The sequence below is a fragment of the Gopherus evgoodei genome, chromosome 1, assembly GCF_007399415.2.
Source record: "Gopherus evgoodei ecotype Sinaloan lineage chromosome 1, rGopEvg1_v1.p, whole genome shotgun sequence".
NCBI classification, from domain to species: Eukaryota; Metazoa; Chordata; order Testudines; family Testudinidae; genus Gopherus; species Gopherus evgoodei.
Window position 1 is genome coordinate 258,242,416 of NC_044322.1, and position 22,191 is coordinate 258,264,606.

The window sequence follows — 22,191 nt, forward strand, 5'->3', positions numbered from 1 at the left end:
TGAGTAAATCTCATTTGAGATTTCTAGGACAAGACATTTTTAAAATAAGACATGGGGAAAATGCTAGAAGAATTTTCAAAATATGATTAACACTTTTGTTTTCTAAGTCCCTTTTTTCTGCACTACATCTAGTATGGACAAAAACATTGGGCACAATCTGCAGGTCTGGCTGAAATGTGTTCAGTGCAGAACTCAAGAGGGGTGGGAGGACAAAGGTGGCCATAGCTTCCCTGAGCCCTGGGTTGCCAGGGGCCAATTTGGCCATCAATGCACATTTAAGCAAGCTCAGGGTTGCTCTAACTTCTATCAACTAGTAACAGGCCAAGAGACAGTTATGCCAGCTAGGACTCACCAGAGTGCTGTCATACTCCAGCCACACCCCTTCACCTAGCCATACCCACAGAAATGGAGTGGGGAGTGGTAGTAAACGGCATAAAGCCAGCTACACAAATACTTTTCCACCTAGAGACTCCCGCAAGTAAGGACAATCCTGAGGTGTTTGGATAGAGTAAGTTTATGGGGCCTGTGGACTGTCAGACAAACAGGGGCCAAACTGTAGACCAGAATGTGGCTCCATTTCTACAGGTCACAAATACAAGATGCAAAAATCTGAGGTGAAAAGGACCTATTCTGAGAATTTTAGAAGGGTGATGCAAAAAGCAGATGGATGAAGCTGAGACTTGCTTCCCACTGTCTATGAAGAGAATACTGCATCTTCATAATTAAGCTGAAGAAAAAAAAGAGGTGATAGAAGTATTATACTAAATTATAAAGGCTGAACTAGATGCTCCTCTTTAGCTTTTCCTAGAATACAAGAAAAAACATATTCAATTAAATTAACAGGCAGAATGTGGAAAAAAGACCAAGGAAATAATTATATATTGTGTAAAATAAGTAAACTATGGACCTCAGTGCATCAGGATATTACTGAAGTAAACAGTTTAATATAAGGATTTTCAACATAGGGGTTGCAATCATACTGCCCCTCCAATATTGCCAAATGGGACATGGCCCTAGCTAGATCAGGCTCCAGATATTTCCCTATACAGAAATGGTTGAGAATGCAGCTGTCAAAAAGCAGAAAGTCCATCCTGCAGGAAATTTGTTTATTTCTACATAAATTTTTGCATCAGATTGGAATGAAAACTCAAAACATCAAAAAATGTTGCTGAATGCAAAGTTCTGGAAATATTTTGATTCAGAAATGTCTAAATGTTTTGACTTTCCCAAATTGAACTTTTTTGTTTTGAATCAGTTCAACCTCACTCTCTGTCTCTATTACAGAATAACCCAGCCAGGAAAGGGCTAAGGAAGTATCCTCATTTCACGATCTGAGAGAGGCAAAGGAAAAGCCTTTGGGGCTCCGTCTTGGTCAGGAGAATTACTTTGTCTCTTTGTGTGTGTTTGAACTATAAATTGAGCTCTAAGGCAAGGCCCTGAAATGGCCTTGGACATGATTCTTTCCCAGGCTGGTGAGACATTCAAATAGCTGACAGTCTCCCTAAGCTGCCATGGTGCCTTATGGGAATTAGAATTAGGGCTGTCCAGGAAACAGAATTTCTGTTAACTCCATGATTTTGAAATTTGCTTTCATTCCAAAATGGAACAAAAAAAAAACAAAAAAAAATTGAAACTTACTGTGAAACAAAGTTTTTTTGGGAAAAATTTCCATTTTGATAAAATAAAAATGTTTCATTCCAATTTTAAGAGGTATTTTATTTCATTTATAATGTAAAATAGAATTCAAAATGAAAAAGTTGCTTTGAAACAAAAAAATCAGTGTTCCTATCTAATAAAGGTCAAAATGCAAAGTTTCAACATAATTGAAATGCCTTCTTTCAATTCTTTTAAAATGAAATTTCATCAGAAACAAGCAAATTTTTACAAAAGTTTTGATTTGGATGAAACACTGTTTTGATGTAAAAATATTCCATTGAAAAATGTTCAACCAGCTCTAGTTCAGGTGCCTCAGGCCCTCATTCTTCTCTGTAGGTGGGGCTTCCAGTCTGGACTACATCTCTCATGATGCACCATGATCATGGAACTCCCATGGTGTACAGCAGCAGGTCAATCAGAGGGAAGACTGCAGTGAATCATGAGAGATGTAGTTCAGACAGGAAGCCTGTCCCAGAAAGGAGAAAACTGGCACATGTAGCCCCCAAACTACAACTCTCATGACACACTATACCACCTTAGGCAGACTCAGAATAACATTGAACTGACACAAATATTTCAGTATTTCCCAATGAAAAAATAAAAATAATTTCTATCAAAAACAAAAGAACATTTTGATAGAAAATTTCCTAACTGTGATGCTTCCCAGGCTTGTGAGACACCTCACTGCCATCTGCCCTTAGCATGAGGAGGCCTTGTCTGTGCCTCCCAGTCACAGCTGGCTTTAAGATGTGTGGGGCCCGATTCAAAAGAGCTGCCACCGAAATGCCGCCGAAGACAGCAGCAGCGATTGAGCTGCCACCGAAGATAGAGGCGGCAATTCGGCGGCAGCTCAATCAGTTGCTGCTGTTTCCGGCAGCACTTCAGGGGAGGGTCCTTCCTCAGCAGCAGTTGTCTTCCAGGGCTTTACCTTAAAGGGCCCCTCTTCCCGACGTTGTGGAACCCTCTTAGGCGTGGGGCCTAATTCATGGGAATCAGCCTAAAGCTGGCCCTTCTCCCAGTGGTCAGCTCCCTGACTCCACCAGCCACAGTCAATACAAGCACTTCCCTTTCAGCCTATGTAGGTTCCACCACCATGTTAGTGACAGATAGATTCCAACCTCCCAGGCCTCCAACCAGCCCCCTCAAGTGTCCAGCCCACTGAACATTCACAGAATTCATAGATCTGCTACTCTCAAAGAACAGTACACACCACTGTATCAGTTTCAAGATCGCCATTACACTTAACACACTGAGCACTTATATTGTTTACAGAGAAGGCAAGTTTAAGTTTATCTAACAAAGAATAGAGATTTGATAAGAAGCAAGTAGAATTAATGGAAACAAATGGTTACATATAAAATAAAATCATAACAAGCATTCTAGAACCTAAACAGAACTAACAAGATGCCCGCTTTTTGCCTCTAACTGCTGCTTTTACTTTGTTGTTTAGCCACTTCGGCACTTTTTTGGTCCTCCCACTATTTTTTTTAATTCGGGGTTCACATTTAAATTAAGCCTCTATGATGGAGGTGTTAAAAAGTTTCCATGCAGCTTGCAGGGATTCCACTTTTGGCACTGTATCTTTTAAATTCTGTTTAACTAACTTACTCATTTTTGCATAGTTCCCTTTTCTGAAATTAATGACCATGGTGGGCTGCTTTGGTGTTTCTTCCCTCACACATACACACAGAGGGTTGTTAAATGTTATTATGTTATGGTCAATATTACCAAGCAGTTCAGCTATATTACCTCTTGACCAGATTCTTTGCTCCACTTAGGACTAAATCAAGAATTGCCTCTCCGCTTGTGGGTTCCAGGACTAGCTGCTCCAAGAAGGAGTCATTTAAGGTGCCAAGAAACTTTATCTCTGCATCCCATCCTGAGGTGATATGTGCCCAGTGAATATGGGGATAGTTGAAATCCCCCATTATTATTTTATTTGTATAGCCTCTCTAATTTCCCTGAGCATTTCAGTCACTATCACCATCCTGGTCAGCAGGTCAGAAGTATATCCCTACTTCTATATTCTTATTCATGTGTGGATTTACTATCCATAGAGATCCTATGATACAGTTTGTTTCAATTAAGATTTTTACTTCATTTCACTCTACACCTTTTTTCACATATAATGCCACTCCCCCCCATCAGCACGACCTGTTCTGTCCTTTCTATATATTTTGTACCCTAGTATTACTGTGTCCCATTGATTATCCTCATTCCTCCAAGTTTCTATTATACCTATTATATCAATATCCTCATTTAATACAAAGCATTCAGGTTCACCCATCTTAGTATTTAGACTTCTAGCATTTGTATATAAGCACTTAAAGAAATGTCACTTTTTAGCTGTCTGCCATTATGTGATGCAACTGAATGGGACTCTTTTTTATTTGACTGTTCCTCATCAGACCCTTCCTGTATTTTATCTTCCATCCTCCCCTCCTTACTTGGATATAGAGAATCTCCATTAATAGGTCCTCCCATAAGGGATGTCTCTGTCTGAACTACATCATCCTCCATACCTGTCGGCCTTCCCCCAGCCCTTAGATTAAAAACTAAGGTCTGGGGGGAAGCCAACAGGTGCGAAGGATGACAGGGTGTCTCTCTGCACCCCTAGACTGGTCCTTTGCTCTTCATTTGTATGCAACACACAGACACACACGCAGAGTTCATCTCTTTCTGTTAATTTCTTCTCCTGAAGTTCCTGCAGTCTCTTTATTAGCATTTGACTCAGTATGCAAATAGAATTCCACTGTAAGACACATAATACACAGTAGTCAACCAAGGACATAAGTGTCTCTTCCCCCATGTCTAATAGAACCTGTCTTTAGACATCTCACCTCTGGGTGGCTTCCCTTTAACTTCAGGCTTTAAGAACATATTTTCATATATATAACTGCTTACATATTATCCACACATATATGATTATAAAGATAAATATGACACAGGTTTTCACTAGAGAACTTACATGCCACTGTTTGGTGAACAAGAATGTAAATAGCAGATCAGGTATCTCAGACAGGGGATCCCTTTATGCACTCCTGTTCCCTTTGCCAGCTGGCATCAGCCACCTCTTTGTTCATAACCACTGATCTAATAAAAATCCAAAATAAGATTAGAACTTTACTGACTATGTGGGAACAGCAGCAGCGCCAGAGTTTTTGGCGCCCTAGGCAGGGTTCCTTCCGTGCTCCCAGTCATTGGTGGCAATTCTGCGGCGAGGGGTCCTTCCGTGCTCCCAGTCTTCGGGGCACTTCGGTGGCGAGTCCCGGAGTGAGTGAAGGATCCGCCACAGAATTGTCGCCGAAGACCTGGAGTGCGGCAGGACCCCCCGCCATCAAATTGCTGCAGAATACCCGGAGCGTGGAAGGACCCCCCACCGCCGAATTGCCACCACGGGCAGCAAAATGCCGCCCCCCCCCAATCCTGGTGCCCTAGGCAACAGCCTAGGTTGCCTAAATGGAAGCACCAGCCCTGTGTGGGAAGTGTCAATCTAAAGAAGAGATTGACTTGTCATTTACAAGATGTTTTATGCAACTGGGAATTCTAAAGTAAAGTGGAATCTTTGTGTTATACCTCTTTACCCAGAATGCTTTTCCAGTTCATTGATATTTCACATCACTGCTGATGTCTGGGATCTGGGAACAAAGTAGGAGAATGGGACATACATTTGAGTACACCTCATTCTTTTCCACGCACAAATGAACACTCTCCATAGCATTTCTAAAAAATACTTCTAATCCACACACCCTACAATTTACATACAAAATTAGTGGTTTCTAATTATAGAAATACTTCCTAGTCTATATAATCATAAATAATTTAAACTAAATTACAGTACATGTCAATTAAATGAACAAAGAACATTTTGTAATGCATTGCACTTTTTTTCCCCTCTCATTTGGTTGCATGGTAATTTTCAAATTTCAGTAATTCTCAATAACTCTCCCTGTCAGTGCAAATTAGTGAGGTTAGTGGAGTTCTACTGTGTTGTCGGTACATATATATATATATATTTTTAAATTCAGGATAATTTTTCACATCACTCTGCCTATAAAGCCAGGAAAATTAGTGGCCATCAGTCCAACTGCACAAGACTCAGAGGGAGCATAAAACTTCTAAAGTAAATAGAAGAGCTTTTCTATACAAACAGTATATTATATTTATATACGATCAAAAAAGGAGGAAGGTATTTTGTATTTTTCTGTTTTTCCTCATTTTTTGCAAAATTTTGAAATTTTTCTTCTTTTGACCAGCTCCATCATATGAAAAAAAAAAACGGAGAAAAAAAAATCACAGACTTTGAAATGTTTCCATTTATTTTTCTAATTTCAACCAGCTGTACTGAACACATGCCACCTTTAAGTATAGCATTTCAGCCCCTTTCAGGGCTAGAAGCAAATATTGATCACACTGGAAAGCTGGGAATCTCTACTTGATATCGGTATAAAGATCCTGCTTTTATCCCATTCCTGTAGGAGTGTGATATATCAGACTTAATCATGACATTTTTAGATGTAGAAAAGTTGAAAGTCACCTATGGACAGACAAAATTCTAGAGTGGGGGAGGGATGAAAATCCACATTTACAGGGAGAAGAGGAAAATATTTCTCTGACAGATTAAATTGTTTAAATAAATGGACCACTGGAAGCTACTGTGAGGTTTGGAATGCTAGAATAAGTCCAGGGGGAGATAGTAAGTCAGGCAATCAAAAGTCGATGATAAATTCATTTATCTCATTGCTCTGAAATTTATCACTGGAATTTCCGTGGTAGGGGTGTGTGTGTGTGTATGTATCTATCTAGCTATATCTATTTATATATTATTGTGACAGTCTATACCATTATGTTCACCACTTTTGCAAGACTATGATAAATTTTCCACAAAGCATGCCCTGTGAAGCATCATTTGAAAAGTCAAACTGCTGAATGTTATTGTCCTGGTAAAATGTGTATGACAACACTGTATGAAAAGCTACAAGAGTCTATTGTATAACATTGTTATAACATTCTCTAAGGTTAAGAAAAGCAGGCCCAAACCCATTTTTCAGAGACAAAGTCACACTCCAATCAGGTGCCAAAGGACTATCACATGCTTAAGAAACCATTCACCAGCAGAGGGAAGGTGTAAACAAGAAATTTACATTCCATCACAGGGATGGTCCAAACCTCATGTCCACATGAGACTGTTTTGTCACTATGATTCAGCAAGGATGTTGGTGGCACAAGAAGTTGAATTATAAAGAGGGAAGAAAAGGCTTGACTCCACTCCTCTTCCCATCTTTCCGCTCATGACATCAGTGAATAACTGAAGGACACTGAACTAAGGGGGAGGGGTCTCAAGCTGAAAGGAGACCTGTGAAACTTACTGCAGTGTATGGAGAGGAAAACCTTCACTTTGAATTCTGTAAGCTTGTTAAGTTATTAGCTTGTGGTTTACTCTTATATTTTCTTTTGTAACCAATCCTAACTTTTATGCATCATGACTTTAATCACTTAAAACATATCTTTCTGTAGTTAATAAACTTATCTTATTGTTTTATCTTAATCAGTGTGTTTGGATTAAAGTGTGTAGGAAACTCCATTTGGGATAACAAGTCTGGTGCATTATCATCTTCCTTTAATAAAATGAGAGACTTTCTATGAGCTTGTACTGTTCTGAAGAGTACTGAGCAGTACAAGATGCACATTTCTGGGGAGACAAGACTGGGACTAGGAATTTAGGGGCATCTCCCTGTATGTAATTCATGAGTGACTGGTCAGAGTGCTCTTGTATTTATCTGGAAGTGAATTTGCATGCTGAAGGCTGTTGGAACAGATCAGGAGTGGCTACTCTGACAGAAAAGCAGTGAAAAAGGCACCTCAGGCTAGAGAGTTAAGGGGACATCACTGTTCGACAGTCCAGATTGTACCCTGGGTAATGTCACACACACAAATATATAAACTAAAGGTATGTGTACACTGCAATCAGGAGATGCAGTTGCAGCAAGTGTAGACAGACCTGAACCAGCTTTGATCTAGCTACAGTAGAACCTCAGAGTTATGAATGCTTCAGGAATGGAGGTTGTTCATAACTCTGAACAAAATATTATGGTGGCTCTTTCAAAAGTTTACAACTGAACCTTGGATTAATACAGCTTTGAAACTTTACGATGTAGAAGAAAAATGTGGCTTTTAATCATCTTTTTAAATGAAATAAGCACGGAAACAGTTTCCTTACCTTGTCAAATCTTTTTTTTTTAATTTTCCCTTTTTTTTTGTCATTTGTGTTTAACACATTACTGTAGTGTATTTGCTTTTTTTTTTTTTTTTGGTCTCTGTTGCTGCCTGATTGTGTACTTCTGGTTCCAAATGAAGGGTTGACTGGTCAGTTCATAACTCTGGTGTTCGTATCTCTGAGGTTCTACTGTATATCGAAGCTAGCTTGAGTAATACTAGCCTTGAAGCTGCAGCAGGACAAGTGGCAGCCCTCTGAGCATGTACACAGGGTCATCAGCGGGCAGAGCTAGACCGTGCAGCTGCCTGGGTTGCCGCAGTTTCACTGCTATTGTTACTCAAGCTAGCTTAAATCTAGCTAGATCAAAGGTAGCTCAGGTATGTCTACACTTGCTAAAATCACATCTCTTGTTTGCTGTATACATGTATTCTTTGAGTAGTGCCATTGACTTCTGTGGAATAACTCACAGTGCACAAAGTTAACCACATGCATAAACCTTTGCACAACTCCGGCCTAAATTTGGACAGAAGTGAAAAAGAGAGTTCCTTAACACCCACTGCACACACACACTACATCTACACTTGGAGCTAGCAATGTGGTGCCCAACTCAAGTAGACATACTTGTGCTAACTTTCATTGAGCTATTGCATTAAAAATAGTAGTATAGCTGCAGTAGTACAGTCAGTGATGAGCAGTGTCACAGGCTAGCTGCCTTGAGTACAAACCAGACCACACCCACAGCTCCAAGTGTACATGTAGCCACAAACACCTACAATCATCTGTTATACATCCAGGAAATTTTAGTACAGGGGTTCTCAAACTGGGGGTTGTGACCCCTCAGGGGGTCGCAAGGTTATTATGTGAGGAATCACAAGCTGTCAGCCTCCACCCCAAACCCTGCTTTGCCTTCACCATTTATAATCGTAGGTGCTGGTACTAGGAGTGCAGTGGGTGCTGCCACACCCCCTGGCTTGAAGTGGTTTCCATTATATACAGGGTTTACAGTTTGGTTCAATGGCTCTCAGCATCCAGACTGTAAAAATTGTTCCAGCACCCCAGTTTCTAATAGTGTTAAATAAAAAAAGTGTTTTTGATTTATAAGTGAGGTCATACTCAGAGGCTTGCTGTGTGAAAGGGGTCACCATTGCAAAAGTTTGAGAATCACTGCTTTAGTGCAAAACTCAGAACAAACTCAAAATAAACATACATGTCCAGTGGCACAAAGGGAGCAACCCCTCTTCTTCCCCCACAGCTGGATATTCTTGGAGCTTGGGGAAGTCCCCATTAGGCACAGAGTCACCTGCTACACCACCCCATACTCAATGCAGTTCATTCTCCTTGTTGCAATCCACAGCTGAGAGATATTCTCGCTGGACTTGCTACCAGCTGGCAGATTTTAGAGCAACCCCCAGTCGCCTGTAAACTCTACCAGGGTGTGGCCTATATAAAGTTGGCCAGAGAATCAAGGAGTTGTAATGGCTCCCTAGCGGTTTCCCCTCCCTATTGCATAAGTGAGACTAGAATTGACCCCATAATGAGAGTGTATTACTTACCAACAGCAAAGGAACACTCTATAAGCAATGGAAAAACGTCTGCCAAGTAATCACTTTACTTAAGCAAATGTCTCTTATGAAGATTAGCAAAAACATCTGACAACACACAAGTTAGACAAAAAATATGCACCAAAAAGACCATGTTGCAAAATAAAGATTAGGCAAGCATGATGCAATGAGACTCCCTGAATCAAATCTTTCTCTGCCTCTGAATGCCTCTAAAGGCACTGAAAATTATAGCCATTGGCTTGGAGGGAAACTGTAGTAGTAGATTTTTTCTTCTTCCATCCCATTGTATGCTCAGCGGCACCCGGGTAGGCTGCTAATAGAAGCAAGAAACTCACACACAAACAAAAACATCATTGTGACCTCTGGGAATGCAGCAATCCAAACAAACAAGCCAGTCAGATAGCACAAGCCACTGGGAGGCAATCAGAGCATCTCAGAGGCCTTTCCCCAACACCAGAAGGGAAGCTGATTCATTAGGATGGCAAATGCAGCCTTTTCCTGGAAAAGCAAAGGAAAAACCATGCTGGGCAGGCAGAGTAAGAAGAGAATAATATTTCTTTTTATTTGAGCAAAGACAGTTTCTGGATTAGTATTTCTTATGATTCTAACTGAAGAGAGAGACAATTTCTGTCCTATCAGCATAATGGAGAACAGGAATGGAAGCATTTCTTTAGTTAGGACAAGATTCTGATAGTTGTATTCACTCTGAGTTGTACCTCACTTTGTAAGTAGTCCCATTGCAATTAATGGGACAATTTGCATTACAAAGTAAGGGTGCCAGAATGGCATTTTCCCTGTTTGCTATCAAGCTATGAAGCACTATTACAATCGTAACTTATTTTGAATAAAACAAAGGGGAAAGGTGTCCTTTCAGAATTATGGTCTGACTTCTGCTGTCCTTGCTCAGGCAAAGCTTACCCTTACTTCAATGAGAGCTTTGCCTGAGTAAGAACTACAGGATTTGGTCCTAGATTAATATTTATTTCTACCAGGGAGGGGAGTGGGGAATAATTCTGAATGAGTGTTGGTAGCCATATTGACATTGAACTAGAGGTTCTTAGTTCAAGTGCCCCAAAGCAGGATATATAGTTGTACCCAGTGCTGACTCTGCAGTGCTGTGATACCGCTAGGAAGGCAATGAATTATTAGAGATGCCATCCTTCTGGGAAGACATTATTCCCAAATCCCTTCGTGTTTCATTTCTAATGTGATAAATGGGAGATAAAGATCCCATGGCACTGTCTGAAAAAGATTCTGTGATAAACCCAGTGTGTGTATAATGAACAACATGCCCTGCTTAACAAACCAGGGTCAGGGAATTCTAAGAAAGAATGTCTGGGCAGAGGGGCAGCTTGGGACTCTTCACACACACACATATCCTTATCTATATGTATTTTGTGTGTTGTGGAACTAAGATACGTGTCATGACTCCAATAACTTTGTATATTGTAGCTTTTTTTTACTCCTTTCAACTGTTTTTTTGTCATTTTAGATTTTAAAGGTTTGAGGCCAGGGTTTGTATCTCCATATATGTTTGCGCAGTAACTAGCATCTTCAGGGTACTTCTGCAATAGAAGTAATAATAATGTCCCATTATTGCTGAGTGCATGGTGGCTCCTAGATTTTCACTGTGCAACCAGCATCTAATTAATTGTGTTCTATAGCACTTCAGAATATCTGAAGTATGAAAGATATAAAACCCAGTCTGTGTGATTATTGCACAGTTTAAATGCTACCTGACTTTGATGTGTCTGGAGATCATCTTAAAACAACAGGTAGGCAAAGTAATCTCAAAGTGCTCGTAACACTAAGATGAACAAAACCAAAACACAAGACAGGGCTCACTATAAAAAGCATTATGCCTATCATTGCTTGAAATTGAACTGACCAAGCTTTTGGGTGGCTTAGACAGATTTAGGAGTTTTATTTTAAACCAAGTAATGAGATGTGGTATGCTGATTTCCACAACCATTGCACTGTGTGTCTTTTGTCTATATTTGATAATTCCCCCTCTTCCTCCTTCCCATCCCACCCAGCACCTGGATAACATGATGAAGAACAGGATTACATGTTTTGCAGCCTCCTCACCCCATTACCTCAGAACCTCACTGAGCTCTGGAATTTATGTGGGGATCAGAGGCAGATTCTGTCCCTTAGAAAGCAGTCAGACCTTGGAGGGGAGCCTAACCTCTGTTCCAAAATGTACACTGAGGCTATGTCTACACACCAACTGGACACCCACAGCTGGCCTGTACCAACTGACTTGTGTTTATGAGGCTCAGGCTGCAGAGCTGTTTCATTGCTCTTTGTACTTCCAGGCTTCAGTCCTTTCTATCACTCAAGGGTAAGACACTGCTGAACACTTCAGTGCACTGAACAAGTCTTATGACATCAAGGTTGTACATCCTCAGTACTGGCTATAAAAAAGTGTTGGCACCAAGAGGAACTTTACCTTTTCCATACTGAAAAGGCACTTGAAACTTGAGAACGACTGAAATACACTAATGAATCGGACACTACAGAAGCAGCTTCTCTGCCAACTCAGAGCTAATAAAAATATAAACAGCAGATTCCATACAGATTGCCAACTATTACTTCATTAGCTAGGTAATTCTCATAGTAAAGATGCTGGGATCAAAGATGATGATGACGTCACATTGGGTACCACCTCAGCTTCATACAAGATCAAATGTTTACAGTGCTCATCTAAAAAATCCAAATGTAGTTACCTTCAGCTTGAAACCCACTGCCCTAGCCATGTTACTGACCCCAATTATAATGATTGTTTGAGACCCCACAATGATATTCTATGTTCACAAGCAGCCACTGTCTAGTGGTAAATGTTTAAATACAATTCTGCTGGTTATCTGAATAACTCCTCCTTCATTCTTTGTTATTAGTGCATGTACTAATAATGATGGGTGCCTTTATATAAAATCAGGCTCTCATTTTCTAAGAGTTTGTCTACTTCTGCTAACAGTACTTAGTCTTCATCTGAAGTCATTATTACTTTCTAGTAGTGAAAAATAACAATTATTTCTAAATCATTTAAAATTGTTAAGAATGAAACAGCGACAATTCCACTATCAGCCGTCAGTGCAATGCTCATGGCAGACAGGGGAACAGGACACTGGTTATGGCAGAGAAGACTCTCTTGGTCTTGATGGTCTAATGCCCTATATTACTTATTACATTTGGAAAGAAATAAAAAATTAATTGCGGGAAACTGTTCTATAGTTAATCTAAAGACTATGATGAATGAATGTTAGCAATTTATTCTATGCTGCTAAAATACTAATTCCATCATTTTGTGGCTAACAAATTCACCTCTAGTGCCTGGTGGCTTTGGTTGCACTGTACCCTGAGACAGCCTCCACTTTCCACTCAGTTACTAGGCACTTGGTGGTGGACAATGCACTGCTGGGACTGCTGCTGGCACAAGTAACTAGAATAGATCTCTCTCTCCTCACAAAGTTTATGTCACTATGAGAGCTATTGCTTCTAACAAATTGTTTGACCACTGCCACCTCGTAAGCCAGACTAGCAATATTTCTATAGTAATAACGGGCAAATTGATATGGGTGGTTATTTTACTAAAAGGCACAGTTTACATACCATAGCTCTAGGGCCAGTGCAACCATTTAGGCGACTGCGGCATTTTCTTCAGCAGTGACTGCAGCGGCTGGATCTTCGGCCGCGCCAGTCGCCACCGGCATTTAGGCGGAGGGAGCTGGGGCAGGGAAGCGCGGAGAGGGCTGCCTGCAGCAAGTAAGGTGGGGGGGCGGCACTCAGGGGAACTCCCCACCCCAGCTCCCCACTGCTCCGCCTCCTCCCCGAGCACACTGTCGCTGCTTCCCTTCTCCCACCTACCAGGCTTGCAGCACCTAAGCTGATTGGCACCACAAGCCTGGGAGGCCAGAGAAGTGAAACAGCTCACCCCTGCTCCACCTTCTCCCCAAGCACGCCATTGCTGCTTCACTTTTCCCGCCTCCCAGGCTTGCGGTGCCAATCAGCTTAGGCGCCGCAAGCCTGGTAGGCAGGAGAAGTGAAGCAGCGACAGCGTGCTCGGGGTGGAGGTGGAGCAGGGGTGAGCTGGGGCACGGGAGGGTGCCTCAGGGCAGAATGTGGGGAGCTGCTGCAGGGGAGGCGCCTCAGGGCAGGGGCTCGGGGATGGTGCAAGGTGGAAGTTTTGCCTAGGGCACGAAACATCCTTGCATCAGCCCTGCATAGCTCACCCCTGTACTTTTTGACCTCATTTTGGGCTTACTCTGAATAAAGTTTTTTATATAAGACTTCAGTTGAAATAAGACTCTTACATTCTGGCTCCTCCCAAGCCCTCTGAAATCCACTTTAAATATCTTACAATACATACTTCCCTACTTCAACCTAAACAGCTCTACAGAGAAGGAACACTCTATGTACTAACATTCAGAAAGCCACAGTTGAGAAGATTTTCAAAAATATCTACGTGATAGCAGCCATCAGGGACTGGCATTTTTTTTTAAATGTTATCCTTTGTGCCCACATGATGCTAAATTGCCCAAACTAACCTAAAATATGGATCCTTCTGATTATCTCAAAACGTCTGTTGCCTAAGCCATATCTGAAGTTCACTGTTGCTGTTGACTATGTAACCAGGGCTATTAGGCAAGGCTTAACAAGCATTAACTAATGATATGAGGATATGGATATAAATTAGAAATGCACACCCTAAATGGCTCTGACAGTTTCACTAAATATACACAGCAACACAGAATGATATTCCTGCTGTCAGATGTCAATATCTAACTAGAAGCTTGATGGCACCATGGAAACTCGGACACATGAAAGTGTGGAATTGATTGGATGGAAAATGAGGCTGCAGTTTAAGTTTGAGGCTGCTCAGCATGCCAAGAATTATGACTAATTTGCAACATAAACTCCCTGTGAACAAGGCAGCCCAAAGAGGATAAATCAGAGACAACTATATTAGGTATATGGATTGACCAAGTGTAGGTCACTCTAAGCATATGAAGAGCAGTGTGTATGTGTTACAGTAACCTGGTTTGATCCCAGGACAGCATTTTAAATGGTTTATTATGAAGAGGCTTGACACATATATAGATTTCCTCAGTTAAAGCCCTGAAATGAAACCTCTAAGAGAAAAATGCTTTTGATGCACCAGTCAGCAAAAGGCCGCAAATATTGAAGTGGAGATTACACTGTTAGTCACAGACCTGCTCCCATAGAAAACACCACAAGTTTATGGAGAATATATGCAAGGGAGACGGCCTGTGGAGGAAGATAAGGTTCATGAGGAAAGCAAGTTCCATCCACAGTAACTCAGCGTTGCATTGTAATGCTCTGTAAGTGATAACCCCACCAAGGCACTGCACAAATGTTTTAAAATATAACAGTGTGTGTGTCAAATCAGTACGTTTTCAGAGCTCACGCAGAAAGGACAGTTCTTCTATGAGAGTACTTCAATCTAACAAACTCCAGCAAGACTAAGGTCTGGTCCACACTACGCTGTTAAACCGATTTTAACAGCGTTAAATCGATTTAATGCTGCACCCGTCCACACTACACTGCTCTTTATATCGATTTAAAGGGCTCTTTAAATCGATTTCTGTACTCTTACAAAACGAGAGGAGTAACACTAAAATCGATATTACTATATCGATTTAGGGTTAGTGTGGACGCAAATCGACGTTATTGGCCTCATTCTTTTACAGTAGCTACCCACAGTGCATCGCTCCAGAAATCGACGCTAGCCTCGGACCACGGACGCACACCACCGAATTAATGTGCCTAGTGTGGACGCGCACAATCGACTTTATAATATCTGTTTTATAAAATTGGTTTAAGCTAATTCGAATTTATCCTGTAGTGTAGACGTACCCTAAGAGAAGGGAGATCAGATCTAGTTGTGACATAATTTGGTGGAGGTGACGCTGCTGGAAGTCAGACAGCACCTTCCACAAGTCAACCAAGAAAGTGTCCACATTAGTGATGAAGGCCTCCCTTGTCTGTACTATTTACCGTAGAGGGAAGGAAGATGCTACTGACTAAAATAAAAACAAACAAAAAACGTATCCTTTTGTAAAAGACACAAACTGAAGCCAGTGACAAATTTCCCTCCCACCCTTCTGTCCAAGTGCCTGTTTCAAAGCCCACTAAAGACAAAGGGAGTCTTTTCTTTTTCTTCAGTGAGTGCTGGATAAGGTCCCAATTACTAAGGAACTTAGTCCAGAGAGACACCAACTTTCTACTTGTCCCTTCACACATACTTGCCCATATAGATGGTCATTAAGTTATGCACAGCTTTTTTCTTCTAGCTGGATAACTTTTCCTTTTCCCTTCATCAAACTTACAACAACAAATAAACAACTTTACCATGTCACAAATTACATATTACCTTTTCTGGGGGAAAGTTTCCCTTTGGATCATTTCTGTTGATTGATATTTCAGTGTTGTTTGTGGGGGGAGATGAGGTGATTACAATAGATGATAAAAAGTAAAACTCCCATTGTACAGCAGCTATCATGCAACATTCAAAAGGTACATAAAAACAGCTGTCTCCTTAGAATAGCCTGAACCTACAAGCATACCTGTTCCCTCAATCCATTAGCTACCTCAAAAGCTGAACTTTGCAACAGGCTCAGAACAATACCAAACTGAAGCTGTGATGGAACAATGGAAAGGTAGCAAGTTTCAGAGCTGAAGAACCTTTGGCTAAAATGTCCTTCCACTTGCTCCTCTGACTTAAAGTAAGCAGGATCTAGCAAGAACCCACTCCTCTGGCCACAGTTGTAAGGGTATTGCATAGGGAAAAAGCATAATATATACAATTCCACACTGCTTATAAACAAGACCAAGCGGACATGCTCACAGGAGGCTTAATTCCTGGTGGAATTTAAGCTTTAGAACATTCCACAAACGTAGTATTCATTCATCTCCTTGTGATATCAAAAACTGAGAAGTGTGACCTCAGGTAGAGAGCAAGCAACAGGAGCAGATGAACTTTTAATGAAGTGAAAAGATTCCCTTTGCATGTAAATAGCCCTAATATATATAAGGAAGACAAATAAATGACAGAAACCAATATGATATATCAGCAGAATGATCTCTAAACTCAATGGGAGAAATTCTCTCACTTAGAAGTCAATGGCGTTACTTTGTATTTACACCAGTCTCACCGACAGCAGAGTTTGGCCCAGTTTTTCCAACCCCTCCCCCCCAGGCCTTTAAAACAAGATTCAAAACAAACTAGCAATAACAATTCTATAACTGATCCATCAGCACCTGTTGGAGTTACTTATTTTAGCGGCAGTAAAGTAAGAGTCAAATATTACTCTAGGATAAGCAGGTTAACCCCCATTACAGTCAAACAGCGTTATGTGCTTATCAGAGCATAGAGTTTGGCCCTAAGTCTCTGGGATCAAAGTGAAAACATTGCTGGCACCTTAGAACCATAAGGCTGGAAAGGACCTTGTGAGGTCATCTAGGCCAGTGCCCTGCACTCATGGCAGGACTAGGTATCATAGACTCATAGACTCATAGACTCATAGGTCAGAAGGGACCAATCTGATCATCTAGTCTGACCTCCTGCACAAGGCAGGCCACAGAACCCCACCCATCCAGTTTTATAACAACCCCTATCCCAGGATCAAGTTATTGAAATCTTCAAAACCGGTTTGAAGACCTCAAGCTGCAGAGAAACCACCAGCAAGCGACCCGTGCCCCACGCTGCAGGGGAAGGTGAAAAACCTCCAGGGCCCCTGCCAATCCGCCCTGGAGGAAAATTCCTTCCCGACCCCAAATATGGCGATCAGCTAAACCCTGAGCATGTGGGCAAGAGTCACCAGCCAGCACCCAAGAAGGAATTCTCTGCAGTAACTCAGTTCCCATGCCATCCAACATCTCCCTGCAGATCATTGAGCAGATCTATCTGGTGGTAATCCAAGATCAATTGCCCAAATTAACAATCCTATCATAACATCCCCTCCATATACTTATCAAGCTTTGTCTTAAAGCCAGGAAAGTCTTTTGCCCCCACTACTTCCCTCGGAAGGCTGTTCCAGAACTTCACTCCCCTAATGGTTAGAAACCTTCGTCTAATTTCAAGTCTAAACTTCCTAATATCCAGTTTATACCCATTCGTCCTCGTGCCTACATTAGTACTAAACTTAAATAATTCCTCTCCCTCCCTAACGTTAACCCCCCTGATATATTTATATAGAGCAAGCATATCCCCCCGCAGCCTTCTTTTGGCCAGGCTAAACAAGCCAAGCTCTTTGAGTCTCCTTTCATAAGGCAGTTTTTCCATTCCTCGGATCATCCTTGTAGCCCGTCTCTGAACCTGTTCCAGTTTGAATTCATCCTTCTTGAACATGGGACACCAGAACTGCACACAGTATTCCAGATGGGGTCTCACCAACGCCTTGTATAACGGTACTAACACCTCCTTATCCTTGCAGGAAATACCCCGCCTGATGCATCCCAAAATCGCATTTGCTTTTTTAACAGCCGTATCACATTGGCGACTCATAGTCATCCTGCTATCAACCAGCACCCCAAGGTCCTTCTCCTCCTCCGTCGCTTCCAACTGATGCGCCCCCAACATATATCCAAAATTCTTATTATTAGTTCCTAAATGCATAACCTTGCACTTTTCACTATTGTATTTCATCCTATTTCTATTACTCCAGTTTACAAGGTGGTTCAGATCTTCCTGAATAGTATCCCTGTCCTTCTCTGTGTTAGCAATACCCCCCAGCTTCGTGTCATCCGCAAACTTTATTAGCACATTCCCGCTCTTTGTGCCAAGGTCAGTAATAAAAAGGTTAAATAAGATCGGTCCCAAAACCGATCCTTGAGGGACTCCACTAGTGACCTCCTTCCAGCCTGACAATTCACCTTTCAATACGACCCTCTGGAGTCTCCCCTTTAACCAGTTCCTTATCCAACTTACAACTTTCATATTCATGCCCATCTTTTCCAATTTGACTAACAGTTCCCCGTGCGGAACCGTGTCGAACGCCTTACTGAAATCTAGGTAAATTATATCTATCGCATTTCCTTTATCTAAGTAATCAGTCACCTTCTCAAAGAAGGAGATCAGATTGGTTTGGCACGATCTACCTTTACTAAATCCGTGTTGCAATTCGTCCCAATTACCATTGACCTCTATGTCCTTGACTACTTTCTCCCTTAAAATTTTTTCCAAGACCTTGCATACTACAGACGTCAAGCTAACAGGCCTATAATTACCCGGATCACTTTTATTCCCTTTCTTAAAAATAGGAACTACATTAGCAATCCTCCAATCATACGGCACAACCCCCGAGTTTACCGATTGCTTAAAAATTTTCGCTAACGGGCTCGCAATTTCACGCGCCAGTTCCTTTAATATCCTCGGATGGAGATTGTCCGGGCCCTCCGACTTCGTCCCATCGAGCTGTTCAAGTACGGCCTCTACCTCAGTTGCGGTAATATCCACTTCCATATCCACATTCCCGTTTATCATCCGTCCATCATCCCAAGGTTCACTAGTCTTATTAAAAACTGAAGCAAAGTACTTGTTTAGATGTTGGGCCATGCCTAGGTTATCCTTGATCTCCATTCCATCACTAGACCATCTCTGACAGGTGTTTGTCTAACCTGCTCTTAAAAATCCCCAGTGGAGATTCCACAACTGCTGTAGGCAATTTATTCCAGTGTTTAACCACCTTGACAGTTAGGAAGTTTTTCCTAATATCCAGCCTAAACCTCCCTTGCTGCAATTTAAGACCATTGCTTCTTGTCTGATTCTCAGACGTTAAGAAGAACATTTTTTCTCCCTCCTCTTTGTAATAACCTTTTATGTACTTGAAAACTATTGTTATGTCCTCTCTCAGTCTTCTCTTTTCCAGGCTAAACAAACCCAATTTTTTCAATCTTCCCTCATAGGTCATGTTTTCTAGACCTTTAATCATTTTTGTTGCTCTTCTCTGGACTTTCTCCAATTTGTCCACATCTTTCCTGAAATGTGGTGCCCAGAACTGGACACAATACTCCAGTTGAGATCTAATCAGTACAGAGTACAGAGTAGAGAGGAAGAATTAATTCTCTTGTCTTGCTTACAACACTCCTACTAATACATCCCAAAATTATGTTTGCTTTTTTTGCAATAGTGTAACACTTTTGACTTATATTTAGCTTGTGGTCCACTATAAACCCCCGATCCCTTTCCACAGTTCTCCTTCCTAGGCAGTGATTTCCCATTTTGTATGTGTGCAACTGATTGTTCTTTCCTAAGTGGAGCACTTTGCATTTGTCCTTTTAGAATTTCATTCAATTTATGTCAGACCATTCCTCCAGTTTGTCCAGATCATTTTGAATTATAATCCTATCCTCCAAAGCACTTGCACCCCCTCCCAGCTTGGTATTGTCCACAAACTTTATAAGTGTACTCTAGTCTGTATGCCATGATCTAAATCATTGATGAAGATATTGAACAGCACCCCACAGAAAACTGATCCCTGTGGGACCCCAGATACGAGGGGCATCCATAGCAGGTTGCCTACCCTAGGTGCAGACTTCTGGCCTTCCTCTTGAGCACACTTTCTGCTCGCAGACACTCACTTTTTTTTTCTTTATACTATGTAAAGTTCCCCCTCCTGCCTCTTAGCTTTTCAATACTGCCACATATTGATCCGCCACCGCCAGCCTTTCTTGCCAAGTTATGATCAAGTGGCTAAACCGAGCCATGCAGTTGCCTTAAATCCGCGCTGAGCTGAGAGCAGGGAACTGCTCCATTATCCTATTAGCCTTCAGAGTAATCCTCGGCGGCCGCGCCCCAGCCTGGAAGGCAGCAGCCTGCAGAGGCAGCCAGGCACCAGACTGTTTCTCTTTGGGTCCCTTGGGCGAGTCCAGAGCTCCTCGGCCACCACGTCCCGGGGGGCAGCTGTGTCCGACACCAGCTGGTCCGGGGGGGGGTGCGAGAGGAGAGCCCCAGCAATGCCCAGGGCGATGCACTCCGCGGCCCCGCTCAGTTCCCTCCCCGCGAGCTGCTACCCAGAGAGGCCCCGCGCAGGGAGCCCAGCCCCTGGCCAGGCGGCCGCTGCACGCGTGTCCGCGCCGTCCCGCAGCGGAAGAAAGCGCCTCGGGCGCGACCCTCTGACACGCGCGCCCCAGCCCCAGCAAACCCACTTGGACGTACGTGGAGGTGTCGGCCCAGCTGCCTTGGGCTGTGGGCTTGGCTGCCTGGGAGCGCCGGGCCGAGCTGTCTCTTTCGGGCTGGATCTGGGGGCTCCTCGCTTCCCCCTCCGGCTGGGATGGGCTCGCCAAGATTGGGCTGCTCGAGGCAGGGAACTCGCCTCTCCTCGCTTGGACTCACTCGCGCGCAGACTGCGAGCGGGAGAGGAGGGAGGCAGAGCGCGAGAGGGCACTTTGCACTCATGTGATCTGCTTGGGAAGCTGATTAAAAGCAGGTCACTCCAGGGGCAGTCTCGCGCCCTGGGACTGGAGGAAGGCAGGGGAATGGGAGAGGGGGTAGGACCTGGAGAGGTGCAGGATTTGAGTTCCTCGGTTCTTGCTAGGAAAAGGAAGCTGCAGGGTAGCATCCCTCCTCTGCAATTTCATATGTTGTATGCACTGGGGCTCTGGTCAGCAAAGAGTAAAGCTTTGTTGGGAAAGAGAAGCTCTACAGAACCCTCGTCTGATGGTGACAGTTTCCCCACTTTCTGTTACTTGCGGAGGCAGTGTCAGCACCATAATGTACTGGGTCTGGAGGGCTAATGTCTGCGAACCCCTGTGCCAGGTAACTTATTTAAAAAAAAAATCCGATTGAATCTATGATCCTGTTTGCAATGCGCACACGTAAGGAGCTGAGACGGCTAGCGTGGATTCACTGTCAGCCACAGCGCGTGGGAGATTCGCATTGACGTCCCAGGTAACCATGAGCAAATGTCAGAAATTTCAGACACAAAGAATTATTTCACTTGTTAGCACTATGGGCCTGATCCAAAGCCCATGAAAGTCAAGAAGAATCTTTAAGTTAACTGGGCTTAGAATCCAAGTTTATTTGAAACTCTTGACTGTCCAGAATTGGGCTGGAAACATTGAAAGAAAAAGAAGTTTGGTACTTTTAATTTCCAGTTAGGCTGAAAATATCACAAAACAACTTTTTTTAATGGAATTTCACAGCTTCTAGTTCTGTTGACTGCTGGAATTACAAAAAAGCTTGCACTTTAGAGGCAGGCTTTCCCCACTTTTAGCTTCATTGCATTTGTTAAATGAGAATGCTCCCCAATTGCCAATTTAATTAAAAATGTAGCTGACATTCTAAAGTCAGGCAGATTCTGTCTTGTATCTAAACCCTAGAGTGAGACTATTTCTTGGCTATAAAGGCACACAGCATTTGGGGGTTTGGTCGTCTTTCTGGGGTCATACATTTTGGCTCCTATTCCAAGTTAGTGCAGAAATCCAGTTCAGGTTCTCCTGTTTCCAGAGAAATTAGCTAAGAAAATCCTTTGCCTGGCAAAAGTGTATATTGCATCATCTCACACCTTCCACCTGTAACAATAAAAGGCACTGTACAGTTAATCCCAGACTGGATAATTGCACCCACCTGGATTCTTTCTGGGTGAAGTAAACTAATCCCTTCCATTTCTACCTTTGCTTTCATCACACAGCCACAGTGGGATTTAATGATAGCAATGTCACTGAAGACAAACAACTTTGATCATCACCACAAAATAGTAGATGGGTTCAGATAGAACAGGTATCTCTAGC

The 22,191-nt window shown here is 42.4% G+C and overlaps 1 protein-coding gene across 1 annotated transcript in view; it reads right to left on the reverse strand.

Annotated features, from left to right (window-relative positions):
• The window catches only part of PTN (pleiotrophin), a 127,588-nt gene extending 106,736 nt beyond the window's left edge, over positions 1-20,852 (reverse strand). The window contains exon 1 of the mRNA XM_030543842.1: positions 20,618-20,852. The gene's annotated coding sequence lies outside the window, so the exon portion shown is untranslated. The remainder of the gene's footprint in view (positions 1-20,617) is intronic.
• Between the last annotated feature and the right edge of the window lie 1,339 nt (positions 20,853-22,191).